The sequence below is a fragment of the Cyprinus carpio genome, chromosome B3, assembly GCF_018340385.1.
Source record: "Cyprinus carpio isolate SPL01 chromosome B3, ASM1834038v1, whole genome shotgun sequence".
NCBI lineage: Eukaryota > Metazoa > Chordata > Actinopteri > Cypriniformes > Cyprinidae > Cyprinus > Cyprinus carpio.
The window spans coordinates 46,783,813-46,795,008 of NC_056599.1; the positions used below are offsets into that span (position 1 = coordinate 46,783,813).

Genomic DNA, 11,196 nt, shown 5'->3' on the forward strand with positions numbered 1-11,196 from the left:
ATGGTAATAATAGGAATCTATCCCTTAACATCGGATTGGTTATTGAATTTTGGCGGACATAGCAAACCGAGGGCTGTTTTTAGAAATAACATTCTCCATTCAGTCGGTTCCACTTTCGGTTGCAAAGAAATGACTATGGGATCTCGCTTACTTGTGCCATCTGCTAGAAGACACCCCTATATTCACACCTGAAAGGCCAATGACGCGGGCTTACGCTCTGAGAGGGAGAATCTGATGGCGGCAGCCATAAAGACGTGGTTTATGGGCATCATGGCATTACTATCAGGGACTTTGGTCTCTGTGGGCTTACGCTCTGAGAGGGAGAATCTGATGGCGGCAGGGCTCCCTATCAATGTGGTGGCCACAATTCAGAGCACTAGAGTGCCATCAACGAGAGGGCTTTACACGTTGAAGTGGCACATGTTTGTAGATTGGTGTGAGGGGAAATGTTTGTAAATTGGTGTGAGGGGAAATCTTTAACGCTGTATCAGTGCCCGATTGCATAGATTTTGACTTTTCTGCAGGAATTGTTTGAAGGGGGTCGCTCCCATTCCACGATGAAAGTTTATCTAGCAGCCATCTCAGCCTGTTATGAGGGCATAAACGGTGCTGTGCCGAGTGCGCACCCGCTTGCCGTTCGGTTCCTTAAAGGGGCACAGCGTCTGAGGCCCATTACACAGTCAATCGTGCCATCATGGGACCTAGTTCTGGGCCGCGGCGTTAACTGCAAGTCAGTTGCATGTTAAAATCATTTGCAAAACTACCGCCAGGTGGCGCAAAGGGACGGATTGTGAACTGAATGTGATTGTAAAATGTTGGTTTGTTAATGGAGATGAAAAGACAAAGTAAAACAACAATAACATTATAATATAATATTGTAACATCCTTAAAAACCATAAGAAAATTTTCAGTGAGTTAATTTCAAAATGTGGGATAGTCTTAGGCTCATTTCGGTTCATTCTTGGTTAAAAAAAATACAATAAAAATGTCTTCAGGTTCCATATGCAAAGCGAAATGAGAATGGTCCAACGGACCAAAAATGGAGTATTTTCTGTTTCAGCTGTTTGATCACGCTGGTGCCTCACGCGTACATATTCATTGGAAAAAGTGCAGCTGTTCACCGTGCCATCCTAATACTGAAACACGGGTGAACTACAAAGCCTATTTTCAAATGGGCAACATCACGAATATGGAAACGTTTGGATTTCTCCAGAATGAGAGAGCCCAACCTTACCTTATGTTTCCTTTAAATTATTATTATTATTTCATTTTAATTTTTTTTATAACTAAAAATAAAATAATCCAATAAAATTTATACATAAAAATTATAAATTTTTAATTATTGTTCTGTTCTGATAAATTTGTTAAATGTAAAGGATTTGTTGTAAAGTGAGGGGAACTAAAAATATCCTGTTGGCGCCTATAACATTATTAGGCCTGCCGTTATAATTTCTGAATGTACTAAAATGCAACTTATACATGACTTTTTTCCTCTCACACAAAAAAAAAAAACGAAAATAGGTGATTACGAAAATAGGTGATTAATCAGTTAAAATTTGTTACTGTGGGTTAAAAAAAATTACATTATATACTTAGGAACAGAGTATGGGCCTAATCTAGGCTATGTTGTTAACTATTTACAAGTGTCGTGTATGTTTTTAACCAGGTTTTTATTTTTTATTATTTTTTTCATTGCATCTGAAAATGACTTCACATCCAAGTGCATCACATTCACGTCCCGCGCTCTGCGCAGAACCTGCTTCTCGCGTTGCTCAGCTGTGGATGATTTCAAAATCTTTGATATAAGTTTGCTGTCCCATTTTATACAGGAATTGTTAATTTAATAAAAGAAAAAAAAAAAAAAAATAAATTAAATTTCAAGCTAAAATCCAACAAACAACCAAGGACATAAGATACAAGATAAAATATCATATATAATAATTAATAAAAGTAAAATAATTTATAATTGTAATAAATATAATCATTTACACTCTTGCATTATTACTGCATCCCGTTAATGTACACCAATACTGAGGTGCAAACAGTATGTATCCGCTAGTATAAAGTATAAATGGCATCTAATTATTATTTACACTTATTGCAAAGAACTGCTATTTTTACATGGTAAATATAATACAGTCGTGGCCAAAAGTTTTGAGAATTACATAAATATTAGTTTTCAAAAAGTTTGCTGCTAAACTGCTTTTAGATCTTTGTTTCAGTTGTTTCTGTAATGTACTGAAATATAATTACAAGCACTTCATACGTTTCAAAGGCTTTTATCGACAATTACATGACATTTATGCAAAGAGTCAGTATTTGCAGTGTTGGCCCTTCTTTTTCAGGACCTCTGCAATTCGACTGGGCATGCTCTCAATCAACTTCTGGGCCAAATCCTGACTGATAGCAACCCATTCTTTCAAAATAACTTCTTGGAGTTTGTCAGAATTAGTGGGGTTTTTGTTTGTCCACCCGCCTCTTGAGGATTGACCACAAGTTCTCAATGGGATTAAGATCTGGGGAGTTTCCAGGCCATTGACCCAAAATTTCAACATTCTGGTCCCCGAGCCACTAAGTTATCACTTTTGCCTTATGGCACGGTGCTCCATCGTGCTGGAAAATGCATTGTTCTTCACCAAACTGTTGTTGGATTGTTGGAAGAAGTTGCTGTTGGAGGGTGTTTTGCTACCATTCTTTATTCATGGCTGTGTTTTTGGGCAGAATTGTGAGTGAGCCCACTCCCTTGGATGAGAAGCAACCTCACACATGAATGGTGTCAGGATGCTTTACTGTTGGCATGACACAGGACTGATGGTAGCACTCACCTTTTCTTCTCCGGACAAGCCTTTTTCCAGATGCCCCAAACTATTGGAAAGGGGCTTCATCGGAGAATATGACTTTGCCACAGTCCTCAGCAGTCCATTCACCATACTTTCTGCAGAAGATCAATCTGTCCCTGATGTTTTTTTTGGAGAGAAGTGGCTTCTTTGCTGCCCTTCTTGACACCAGGCCATCTTCCAAAAGTCTTCGCCTCACTGTGCGTGCAGATGCGCTCACACCTGCCTGCTGCCATTCCTGAGCAAGCTCTGCACTGGTGGCACTCCAATCCCGCAGCCGAATCCTCTTTAGGAGACGATCCTGGCGCTTGCTGGACTTTCTTGGACGCCCTGAAACCTTTACAAGAATTGAACCTCTTTCCTTGAAGTTCTTGATGAACCTAAAAATTATTGATTTAGGTGCAATCTTAGTAGCCACAATATCCTTGCCTGTGAAGCCATTTTTATGCAATGCAATAATGGCTGCACGTGTTCCTTTGCAGGTCACCATGGTTAACAACGGAAGAACAATGATTTCAAGCATCACCCTCCTTTTAACATGTCAAGTCTGCCATTCTAACCCAATCAGCCTGACATAATGATCTCCAGCCTTGTGCTCATCAACATTCTCAACTGAGTTAACAAGATGATTACTGAAATGATCTCAGCAGGTCCTTTAATGACAGCAATGAAATGCAGTGGAAAGTTTTTTTTGGGGGATTAAGTTAATTTTCATGGCAAAGAAGGACTATGCAATTCATCTGATCACTCTTCATAACATTCTGGAGTATATGCAAATTGCTATTATAAAAACTTAAGCAGCAACTTTTCCAATTTCCAATATTTATGTAATTCTCAAAACTTTTGGCCACAACTGTATATCTCTATTTCCACTATAGTGTAAATAGCATCTAGAGCCATTTGCACTTAACCTACTATAAATAGGATCTATAGCTAAGAAAGTGTGCTAATTCCACTTAGTGTAAATAGCCGCTGGTGTATTTTTCTTACCCTATTGGCAGATCATTTGTAAAATAAGAAAAGTGCACTTAAATTGTTATTATTATTATTTTTTTTTTTTGCCCATGGGATACCATGAAAATTAATAGCCTATTAGTTCAATAACCTACTGTTCTGCCAGTTCTCACCTCTAATATTATAACAATGATAAGAATTAAACTTGTATTGACTCTGAAGTATGCAGATGTCTTTTTGGCAGGAGCTGTTGCCATGGTGAATCATTATATTGGAGATCCATTGATCATGGCTTTTCATAGTCATGGTGCACACGCTAAATTCAGAGTCAACCACCTCAGAGTTGACCGAACTTACTCAATTCAGCTGTTCTGAAACCAAAAACTCAGAGTTTCCCATCTCAGAGTAAGTCAACTCAGAGTTCAAGTTTTAACTCAGAGTTGGTTGAACCTCCTTATTGAAATGGGCCCCTGGAGGGCTGCTGTCCTGCAGAGTTTAGTTCCAACCCTAATCAAACACACCTAAACAAGCTAATCAATGTCTTCAGCATTACTTATGAAACAGACAGGTAAGCCTTTTTTAAGGGGTGGAGCTGAACTCTGTAAAGAACATCAGTACTGCTGCCCTCCAGCACTACATTTTTTTATCGCCAAGTTTCCTCTATCTCGTTTACTCGGATGTACAACACTGATTACATTGCATGAGTGCCCACTACTGGCAGAACCCTTGGAATGGGCTGAATTGGAATATCCTATGCCCTTGATCACTTAGAATCTGCTATGGAGTTGGTTTATTGTTTACATTCTTCCCCTTAGGTATTTGTTTGGTGCAGCATTCTATTCACATATAGGTATGGTTAGGCTGTTATAAATGTTAAAAAACTAAATAAATTTATTTGTTGTTTAGGGTGGGGATAAATTAAATGTGATCTGTGGTGACGCCACAATCGTTGTGGTCTATGGAGAGGACTGAAGTGTACATATGAAGCAGACTCACTCACTTGTTCAAAATCAAGGGGTCCAGGATCTTTTGCCCTGATTTTCACTCTCTCACAGTTTTGTGGAAATCGCCGACAAATCTGTGCTTGTTCATGCGAGTGACAATCATGTAGTGTTTGTTATGAAAAATGTGATCTGGGAAAAGCGTCAATGCATCGCCAGTGCCTGTGTGATATTTGGCATGCTAAATAGCTGGACCTGTTGGCGATTCTTAGTCCTGCAGTGTTAAATGTGTTTTGACTGGAAATGACACAGGTGACAACTAACAGCCAATATGAGGGCAAGATACAGAACAAAGGAAATGTTGGGGCTGAAGTCATAGATCTGAATCAAAACATCAGCACATATGGCATCTGCAAGAATCATTCTCTCTTTCATATTCTTCTTATGTCTTTTTTTCTCACTGCAAATCAGCGTACAGACAACTTGGACTGAAAGCTTTTTGCGGGCTACTATTTTTGGCATGGATAAATCCATTCTCTTGAATCTTACTTTTTTCCATTTCAGTTCTCAAGTGTGTTTAGTTGTGAAACATAGTTTGTAGACAATGAAAACTCAGAGTTGTCAGCGATTCTTCCTACTGAAAAGGTGTGTAATCTTTTTCCCAGATATGTCTTGGCTAGGATTTCTATATTGCCTAAAATACCCTGTTGAAAAAAACAGCATATGCTGGTTAGGTATGTTTTGATGCTGGGATGCTGGTCCTTTGCTGGTTTATGCTGGTCCTTTGCCAGTAAAAGGACCAGCATAAACCAGCACATGACCAGCATCCCAGCATCAAAACATACGTAACCAGCATATGCTGTTTTTTCAGCAGGGTATCCAGGTTTTGAGTCTGACTCCAAGTCCAGAATTGAGAACCCCAATTCTAACGGTGTCACACAGCACATTATCATTATAGAATCCTGCTGAATATACACCAGAGTCTCCTGGGGGCCGTTATTTGTATGTCGGTAACTCAGTTAGCTGGATTTTACTGTTGAAAGTTTGGCATGATCTTGGATTGTTTGGTTCTTTGAAGCTCATCTCGGAGTTGCTGTCATAGTAACAGGTCTGTAAATTTAAACCTGCTCAGGAGCAGGCTTTTTTCATGTAAACAGGATTAGATCGCATCTGTCCCAATCACAGTTACTTTATTATCTAAAATTATTGTCCCTGGTTCACCAGGGTACTCTTGTAATAATTACAAAATTAAATTGAAAATAATACATTTATAGTCTGATTACTCACTGAAAAATGTATTCATCATTAACCCAATTACGAAGTAATTTTTTTGAGTCTTTCACACATGCTATAACGATAATGTAGAATCATGCATTAATTTGAAAGATGACAGCTATTATGGGAGTGGCTTGATGGAGCTCTTGGCGTTTAGCAAGCTGATATAACAAGCAGTAAACAAAGACACAGCTAAACATCCAAGCCAAGAAGCACAGCAATATTTGCACATAAACACTATATTCACTACATAAAAAGTCTAGAATTTTTATTAATTAAAATATAATCTAAAAACTGCACATTTCATTTATTTATTATAACATTTATGTAGTTTTGTTCGCTTGGCTGTTTCCTTATGAAAGTCTAGAAATTAGTAAATTTTTTCATTTTTTTAGCACGTGTGAGTGGGATGTCACATACTGATGTTCTATGTGAGATCTCGCATATCAGTCCACAAATGAAATGTGTCCATGACTTCACACTTTTGATACAGATGTGCAGCAACTGCAGAATAAAGATGCGGTCACACTACGCTTTTGATTCCATTTCATTCATATGAACACAAATGCGGGAGGACCTGCGAATTCGCATCACGTGACTATGTGTAAAGAGTAGAAAATTGATACATGAAGGTGTGACATCTTGGCTGAATTAGAAAAAAAAAAAAAAAAGTTAAATGTAGTGAAGTCAAGTACATTTTATATTTTGAATATACTATTTGTTAAATGTTGAATTCATGTTTATAAAAAAGACACTGCAGAGCATGATGTCATATCACGACGTAGTGTCCGAAGAAAATTTGCATGCTCAAAGTCTAGCGTGTCCGCTGCTTACTTGTGAGCATATGAATTTCTTAATTTGAGATTTGTAGAATAGGATTTGGGCACCACCAGAAAATAATTTGAAAAGGTGTAACTGTTGTGTTTTTTGTGAGAGAAAAAAGTTTGCAACTTCTAAAAAAGCTTTTTCTCTGTAACTTCAAATATACTCATGTGACTATTTTTTTAAAACTACAAATCCCACTGTCACAGGTGCTCAGTTTTGCTATAATAATACCCTCACAGAACATGGTAGTAATCAGCCATCCATGCAAAAGCAGAGGGCAGTGTGGTGTGCTGTTGGTACATATGTCCAGGCCAACATCTGATGTCTTCATGCCTTCAGCTGGGGATCCCAGAGAACCTGCCATAAAGAGAGCACCGTTTAAAATCTATTGTACATAGCCATTACAATGTATCTCATCTGGTAACACAAATTATTATTACAGGTTTAATTTAACTTTAGCTCAATAGATGATAGTTACTTTTGGGCAATATTATGCTACAAATGTTTTGACCTGCACTCTTTAATATTTGTAATTTTTATACAGTATTAACGATTAATGAAAAATATAAAGCATCCATGTATTAATGTAACAAACCTCATTTGGATAAATATGATGGTGGACACCCTGAATCACGGTTACGGTTACACAGGAAAGCCGGTCAGTGATGTGTAGAAGGAGGAGCATAGAAGGGCAGAAAGAAAATGGAGAAATGACAAATTACAAGTTTCTTATCAGTTATTGCAAAATTCTTTGGTCAAATTTCAAGATGCAGTTGCCTTGTAAAGGTCTTAATATTTTTCAAATCTGATTTCTCAAAATTCCCATTGTCCAAAGCTTCTCCTTCGGGATTGGTGTTGGTAATAGCCGAGAGTTGTGTGAGAAGTTTTGGTGTTTCTTCATAAACAAAATCTTTGAGACAGGTTCAGTTCCATCCTGTTTTAAACATGCAGTGGTTCATCTGCTGCTAAAGAAAGCAAATCTGGATCCTGCTGATTTTAACAACTATAGACCTATTTCAAAATTGTCATTATCATCAAAAGTATTGGAGAAAGCTGTTTTAAATCAGTTATCACATTACTTTATTTAAAATAATATATTGGATCCTTTTCAGTCTGGTTTAAGATCTAAGCACAGCACTGAATCAGCTTTGTTAAGAGTGGTAAACAACATATTATTTGTGGATTCTGGAAATTGTGCAGTTTTGGTACTGTTGGATTTAAGTGTAAAAAATTTTCACGTCGCTTCATAAAATTACTGTAGAACCACTCTTGTCACGTTGACTGTTGTAAGGACGTCTTTAGTACCTTTATGGATCTTGAGAGTTTGGGTGGCAAACCTCTCTGAGCCATCGGATTTGATCAAAAACATGTTAATTTGTGTTCTGAAGATGATTCAAAATGACATGAGGGTATTTTCCGAGCTAATAATGTAACATTAAACCTATCAAAATAGGTTAATACAGATTGAAGCCTGTTGTGTTCAGTCTTTTGATCTGGGACAGTGGCAGCTATTAGGAAACTCACCATCTTCATGTACCAAGGCTTGATGGCATCAAGGCCTTGTCCTGAAGAATCTCGGCACCAAACTCTAGGGATTACATCTGGTAACAAGAGCACAGCCATAACTGTAAGAACTCTAATGATATTTTTACAACCTGATATTGCATTGGTGATTTAATTCAAACATTTTAGAGGCTAAGAGTAGGAGCAGTGAGCAAGTTGGCCAGATATCTGTGAAAAATAACAAATACTTTTTATTTTAAATGCTGACTGTGGTTCAGGGGGTCGACAACTTCAGGCATTTAAGAATTTATCAGTAAAAAATGCATAGACACCATACTACAGTGCTCCACTCAAAAAGTTATTTATTTCTGAGAAACATAACTCAAAACAGACCTAGAGAAAATATATTAATGACCATAACATCCTATTATAATAATAGTTTATCATTACTACAACCACTATAACATTATATTTGTCACCTATGCCATTTCGCTGATTATTTTACCCTAAAGTGTTTTCACAGACACTAGGTCTGTCAAGATAACAACTTTTTGTTGTGCGATATATTGCCCCAGAAATGATTGCGATAAGCGATATTATTTTCATTTTATGCCACTGAATATATAATCATAATGTAACAGCATAATAATGCAACAAGGCCTACACACTTCCAAATGACAACAAACTTTTAATTTTTAAGAATATTTAGATTATGGAAATTAAGTATCAAATTTTTAGATACCTTAAAAACTTGAATAAATACTAACAAATACCAAAAAAGAAAAATGCACAAAGAATTCGTATGGAGTTTTTTCCATCTACAGAATTTTTTCCCTGACCATCTTTTCTCTGTAAATTAAGGGTGCACACTATTACTGAAAAACACAACCCCTACTTAGCAGTCAGATGCACAAAGGCACAGATCCCTAAACAAGACCATATGTGCAGATGAAACTTCTTTTGTAGAAGCATTTTTTACGTTTGAACTAGCACCTCATGACCACACCACGATATGTATGAGAAGCTGCAAAAGACACAGGTGCAAGTGGAATGTACAAAACATAGTGACATTAATTTTGAGTAAATATAATAATAATAATAAATAATAATAAGTAAATATGATGGGTGACAAATTGCGTCACCAAAAATTATTGAGGTCATGTACATATATTGCATGATAAGTCAATATATTGCTTATTGCGACAGGCCTAACAGACACTTTTTGATTTTAAATAACTTTCAATAACAAAAAATCTTACAGAGCCCAAACTTTTGAACAGTAGTGTATTTTAGAGGTTTTGCTTACTAGTCATATGGTTTTTAGCCTGAGATTTTCTTTGACAGGAGTGCAGGCCATCAGCATGGAAGAATCTAGGAACATAAACAGTTTATCACAGGGCATATATAATATAAGGTTTATTAGAAGGAAACAAGCTACAGCAGAGGTAAAATGCAGATAAGATAAAGTAGCATGTACATACAATAATTTCTTAACAGAATTTGTTTTAGACTTCATTTTATATTGCTCAGTGTTACTTACGTTTGGATGTCAGAACCTTACAAACTGTAATAAAAATAATTTTGCACAAGAAAATAACATGCATGGTGATATAGGTTAAATATTTTGTGGGGTAACACTTTGGTATAGGGAACACATATTCACTTTTAACTTTTGCCTCAATAAACTAGATAGTACAGTTGTACTGTTTAAGTTTAGGTATTGGGTAGGATTTAGGGATGTAGAATATGGTCATGCAGAATAAGGCATTAATGTGTGCATTATAAGTACTAATAAACAACCAATATGCAAGCTAATAAGCAACTAGTTAAAAGTGAGAATTGTTCCCCATACTAAAGTTCTACCTTTTGTGGAAAAAAAAAAAATTTATGAAGTTATTTAATGAGCTTTCTCAGTTCACCTGTGTTTCCTACTTCTCTGTCAGCAGCTCTGTTGGACCTTCCCCCTCCATTGCCTCTGTTGTTGTAGAATTATTTTTTCACTCCTGAAATCACAGAATATTTTTTTTCATTTTTTTCTACATTCTACATTGGTATTAAATTATTAAACATAAGACTTAATGGTGGTCATTTGTTTACCATGAAAGATCAAAACGCGCTTAATTTCCTTTTCGCGCTCCTGTAAATGATGGAAGTTCTTAAGATGGTTAATATGCTAACAGACTTTTTCGAAGACACTAAACTATTTCAATAGTATTTAATATTATTCGACAGAAGCGTGTCAATTACAAGTAAGAAATGTGTCCTGAACAGTTGTATATTATTTGTGTGATTTTAGGTTACTAAACTCACCTGAAACTAAGCAGAGAAAAGAACAGCAACAGACAGAGTTAATTCGCAGCTTGTCCATTACTGTGGTGCCGCCCATTTCCATGGTGACTTCTCCAGTGTTTGAATCAACATGCACGGCCATTAAAATCATAGACTGTATAAAGATTAAAACGCATCAAAGACACACAGCATTTACATAAACATCTACAATTGCTAGTTTTAATGACCTGGTCGGTTTATTTAACCCTCTGAGGTCTAAGGGGGTTTTGGGGTCCTGGAGAAGTTTTGACATGCCTTGACTTTTGTGCTTTTTTCAGTTGTTTCTAAACATATACATGGCTAAAGTCTGAAAACACTGTATTCAGTACAAACTGGGCTACAATAATATGTATATAGCATGTATGTACATGATTGTGTTTTTAAGAAAACAACGTTAATTGTGTTTTTAGTGAAAAACTAAAATTTTGAAGTCAATGAAATAAGGTCATAAAACAAATAAAACAATATTTGTGTCACAAGACTGTAAATTCTGGAGCATGTAGCCTTGAATTTTTGCTGCAAAAATGTATGTA

The 11,196-nt window shown here is 36.5% G+C and overlaps 1 long non-coding RNA gene across 2 annotated transcripts; it reads right to left on the minus strand.

The window, feature by feature from the left end:
* Positions 1–5,573: 5,573 nt before the first annotated feature.
* On the minus strand, positions 5,574–10,984 carry LOC109110281. 2 transcript variants are annotated; one of them, XR_006154310.1, is made up of 6 exons: positions 10,433–10,984; positions 10,255–10,338; positions 9,642–9,706; positions 8,357–8,433; positions 7,428–7,457; positions 5,577–7,189 (listed from the first exon to the last, which is right to left on the minus strand). It is a non-coding gene; the product is annotated as an uncharacterized LOC109110281 (long non-coding RNA). The 2 variants fall into 2 exon arrangements; XR_006154309.1 differs by having other exon boundaries at positions 5,574–7,189; positions 7,428–8,433.
* Positions 10,985–11,196: the final 212 nt, after the last annotated feature.